Consider the following 5,658-nt stretch of genomic DNA (forward strand, 5'->3'; position numbering starts at 1 on the left):
GTTGCAGCGAGCGGGGTCTACTCTTCGTTGCGGTGCGCGGGCTTCTCATTGCGGTGGCTTCTCTTTGTTGCAGAGCGTGGGTTCTAGGCACATGGGCTTCAGTAGTTGTGGCGTGTGGGCTCAGTAGTTGTTGCTCGTGGGCTCTAGAGCAAAGGCTCAGTAGTTGTGGCACACGGGCTTAGTTGCTCCGTGGCATGTGGGATCTTCCCAGACTAGGGATCTAACCTGTGTCCCCTGCATTGGCAGGTGATTCTTAACCACTGAACCACCAGGAAAGCCCGGCAGGGGAGATTTGGCAGGCAGATTCTTTTTTTTTAAAATTAATTAATTAGTTAATGTTTGGCTGTTTGGGTTTTCATTGCTGCGCGCAGGTTTTCTCTAGTTGTGGCGAGCGGGGGATACTCTTTGTTGTGGTGTGTGGGCTTCTCATTGCAGTGGCTTCTCTTGTTGAGGAGCACGGGCTCTAGGCATGAGGGCTCTAGGGCACAGGCTCAGTAGTTGGGGTGCACGGGCTTAGTTGCTCCACAACATGTGGGATCTTCTCGGACCAGGGCTTGAACCCATGTCCCCTGCATTGGCAGGCGATTCTTAACCACTGAACCACCAGGAAAGCCCGGCAAGCAGATTCTTAACCACTGTGCCACCAGGGAAGTCCCTGTCCCAGGTTATTTATTGATGGATAGGACTCAGTCTCTCAAGGAACTTTGGTGTCCAGTAAGACAAAAAAGCATGCAAACAAGTTCAATAGATAATTTGAGGTGTGTCCATAGTGTACAGTGTGGGAAACAGGGCAGGAGGGCAGGGTCTATTCTGTGTGGAGATATGAGGACAGAATCGAGTTATCTTCCCCAAAGTTATCTTCTGTCTCACCTTCCACAGTACTGCTAGAGTTATTACTTTTCTCATGTGTGGTCTCACTTTCTTACCAGCTACTAAATTGTAAAATTAACATCTAAGGAGTTGATAACATCTTTACTTCTTTGCACTTATTAGACTGGAAACAACCTCGGAAATCATCGTCTGACCCAGCCTTTATAAACAAAGTGGTCATCTGTTCTCTCTTGTTCCACCCACCCCAATCTTCTAACCTCATTCACTGAATGTGAGAGACTAAGGTGATCAAGTATCCTGGTGTGCCCAGGAGTGGGGGGTGTCCTAGTGCTAAGACCAGGACAGTCCCAGGCAAACTGGGATGAGTCGATCACCCAAGGATGAAGTAGAAATATATGGAATTAATCGACCTGGGTTAAATTCTTACTATGGGAAAACCTCTTAATGTTGATAGATGCTTTATGCCACCAGACATAAGTGTGTGTCTGGAATCCAAGGCAGCCCCCAGCCTGTGTAAATTCAGAACAAGCATTCCACCATAGCCTACTGGGTTTGTCTTGTCCACTGGCTGGGCCAAGTCAACATGAGCATATGCTTACAGTAAATATTTGACATAACTTTCTTAGAATTTCCCATTATCACAGATTCTTATGGTCTAGTAATAAAATTGCATTAGGCAAAAAATAGAATATATTTATCAACTTTTAGATCAACTTCCTCATTTTTAATGGCTTGATGAGGTTGGTTCCAGTTGTCTGAGAGTAGGGTATGAATCCTAGCTTTGCCACTTACTAGCTGTGTGACTCTGAATAAGGGCTTAATTTTTCTCATCTGAACATATAAGTTTCATTGTAATGATTAAATGCATAAATATGAGTGTTAGTCATGAAACGGAGCCTATTTTTTTCTTCCAGTTTTGTTGAAATATAATTGACATAAGTTTGTGTACGGCATAGTGATTTGACTTACATACATCATGAAATGATTTCACAAGTTTAGTTGAACATCCATCATCTCATATAGATACAAAATTAAAGAAATAGAAAAAACTTTTTTCCTTGTGATGAGAACTCTTAGGATTTACATTTTTAACAACTTTCATATATTACATACAGCAGTGTTAATTATATTTATCATGTTGCACATTATATCCCTAATACTCATTTATCTTATATCTGGAAGTTTGTACCTTTTGACTGCCTTCACCCAATTCCCTCTCCCCTAACCCCCTGCCACTGGTAACCACAAATCTGATCTTTTTTTCAATGAGTTTGTTTGTTTTTGAAGTATAATTGACCTACAACACTATGTTTGTTCCTGTTACACAACATAGTGATTCAATATTTCTATACATTTCAAAATGATCACCACAATAAGTCTAGTTACATCAGTTACCATAAAAATATATTACATAGTTATGACTGTTCCCCACACTGTACTGTTTCATACCCGTGACTCATTTATTTTGCACCTGGAAATTTGGACCTCTTAACCTCCCTCACCTATTTCTTTCCTCTCCCCACTCCTCTCCCCTCTGGCAACCACCTATTTGTTCTCTGTATCTATATCTGTTTCTGTTTTGTTATGTTTGTTCATTTGTTTTTTTAGATTCCACATGTAAGTGAAATCATATAGTATTTGTCTTTCTAAACAGAGATTATTTTTATTCAAAACTTTTCAAATGAGGAAACTGAACCACGAGAGGGAAGCACCTTGCCCAAGGTCACATAACTAGCAAAGCTTAGCAAACCATCAGGACTGAGCCCCCAGTGGCCCAACCTCCTGTCCTCTTAATTGCTGCTGTTTCTCTACTGCCTCCTGGCAGAGGGGCCTGTGGCCTGGGGAGATGGTAGTAAGACAGGAGGGGAGGGGACAGGTCGCAACCTTTAAAAGAATGACATAGCCATAGGACATGACAAAAACTGGCTAGAACCAACTAGGTCCAAGGTGGTGGAAGATTTGACTTCCAGTGGACCTTGAACCTCATTATACGCTCATTGTAATACATTAGCATGCTAAATGACACACCCACCAGCACCATGACAGTTCTGAGATCAACCATAAAATGTCCAAAAGTGGACGGTGGCCCAATTCCTGGAAATCCCTGCCCCTTCCCTGAAATAGTTAGAATAATCCTCCCACTCATTAGCCTATGAAATTACCCAGCGCATAAAAACTAACCACCCCATATTTCAGGGCGTCTCACCTTCTGAGATGGCCCACATTCTGTCTGTGGAGTGTGTTTCTCTCTAAATAAATCCACTTCTTACTTATCACTTTTTCTCTCACTGAATTCTTTCCATGACGAGACATCAAGAACCTGAGCTTCATTAAGTCCTGAGACCAGGTATGTGATCTCAATGAAAAGACTGTGGGGTTCAAGTCCCAATCTGGATTCTGACTGGGTTCAAGTCCTAGCCTGTGGGTTCAAGTCCCAGTCGGGGTACTGGCTGGGCTTGAATCCCGGCCCGTGGGTTCAAGTCTCATCTGAGTTGCACGGTTTCAGCAGGACCTCAAACGGAAGTGGATGCATCTGCAAGACTAGATGCTGGATACTGAGGCCCTGAGAATCTAGTGTCCCAAGCCTAGCATGGAAGCTGCCTGTCTTTGAGAAGGTGGACCTGGAGATAGAAACAATGACCACAATGGACTGAACGTGAGGACTGTTCATGTTGTGATTCTTGGGTGACTTAAAGAAGGGAAAGGAATCTAGGATCAGTTGAGATTGAATTTTCTAGTACAGTTCTCATTTAAATTGGATTAGAGAAAATAAGGAAATTGATGTTGTCTTTTTTTTTTTTTTTTTTTTTGTGGTATGCGGGCCTCCCTCCGCTGCGGCCTCTACGCGCTGCGGAGGACAGGCTCCGGACGCGCAGGCCCAGCGGCCATGGCCCACGGGCCCAGCCGCTCCGCGGCATGTGGGATCCTCCCAGACCGGGGCGCGAACCCGGTTCCCCTGCATCGGCAGGCGGACGCGCAACTGCTGCGCCACCAGGGAAGCCCTGATGTTGTCTTTACACCTGAATTTGTCATTATAATGTCATTCCAACTACCCAGAGAGAAAGAGCCTGGAGGATAAACAAAAGAGGTTTTTTCTTTTCTTTCTCTTGTTTTTCCTTTGGAGGAGGTTGGAGGTTGGATTTTGGCTCACATGTTTTAACTTTATATACTTACTTATTTTTGTTTTAGTTTTAATGTGCTGTTTTGGGCTGAATTGTGTCTTTCGCACCCCCCAAATTCATATTTTGAAGTCCTAACACTCAGTACCTCAAAATGTGACTGTATTTGGAGATAGGCCTTTACAGAGGTAATTAAATTAATGAGGTCATAGAGATGGGCCCTAGTCCAGTATGACTGATGTCCTTTAAGAAGAGGAGATTAGGACACAGACACACAGAGGAAAGACCACATGAAGACACAGGGAGAAGATGCCGCAGAAGAGGCCTCAGAAGAAACCAACCCTGCTGACACTTTGATCTTGAACTTCTAGCCTCTGGAATTGTGAGAAAATAAATTTCTGTTGTTTAAACCACCCAGTCTGTGGTACTTTGTTATGGTAGCCTGAGCTGACTAATTCATGGGTGTTGTTTTAAGTTGGGCTTCCTCAGATGCATATGGGTATTTATGTACCAATAGTTTATCTGGGAAGTGATCCCAGGAAGCTCCAAAAGAGAGAGGGGACATGAGAGGGAAAGGAAGGAAACCAATCCAGAGCTGATGGGGACAACCGGGGCCCATTCCTGCTGTGGGCCTCTGAAGACCATGCAGAACACACCTCAGATTGTCCCACTTGGGGGCTTGAGCAGGCTGGGTTATTCGCTCTCCATCTCCCATTTGTCTGGGGGAGTGGTTGGCTTACGTCCTCCAGCTCAGTCTTACCCTGCGCAGTGGTGAGCTCACTCCTGCAGCCAGGGAAAGCTGGAGGGCAGAGGGCTAGAGGAGCTTGCAGTAAGAAACTACAGGTGTGTGTGCAATAGTGAGTAAGTGGTTTATTTGCTTTTGCAATAAGAACAATGAAGCTTTAAAAAAATGGGAAACTGATTGTATTACTGGGAGCAGTTTTATTTACGTTTAACACTATAACAAAATGAATGCCAGATTCAGACTGGAATTTGGCCTAGAAAGAACAGTTGCCTTCACCAGGCAGGGTGTGAGATGTGATACGGTACATATGCTTTCAGTGCCCCGTGGCCTCCTGCATCAGGCCCACAGTGCCAGCCTCGCTGTCATTCCCAAGTTCCCAGGAATTGTGCTTTGTTGGTGCTAAAGGCCTTTGAGGCTCCTTTCAATCAGTGACATATTGATTAAAATAAGAAGTGAGACTCCTTTCTCTCTTAAGCTGGATGAGCGTGAATAGCAAAATTTATTTTCCTTTTATCAAAACTAAAACAGAACTCTCAGTGTCCTGGGTCATCTAAAGACAAGTGCCTGCTTATCCTTTTCTATTGCTCAATGATATAGTAATTATTCAGTACCTCCTCCCCCTACCCTGCCCCTGCTGTGCCATGAGGACCAAAATAGATAATTCAGATAAAGTTCTCAGCAAGGGGCCTGGCTGGTAACTGCAAACATCAAAGCCAATTGATAATATTGGTAATTTGTATATTTATTTCATGTAACCAGAAATCTCTGGTTAAATAAACTTTGTCCCCAGGTGCGTTTCACATGTGAGTGGGCCAGGATTGTGACTGTGGATCTTTTGTCCTCTGGCTTAAGTATCTCCAGGTTGAATTGGTGGGAAGTTTTTAGTTAAAATAAAATGTCCTAAGAGAGGTGGGGGCTGGCCTTGGAGGAAGAGAGGAGAGGGGAGGGGAGGGGAGGGGAGGG

This window comes from Physeter macrocephalus, chromosome 9 (genome assembly GCF_002837175.3).
Source record: "Physeter macrocephalus isolate SW-GA chromosome 9, ASM283717v5, whole genome shotgun sequence".
NCBI classification, from domain to species: domain Eukaryota; kingdom Metazoa; phylum Chordata; class Mammalia; order Artiodactyla; family Physeteridae; genus Physeter; species Physeter macrocephalus.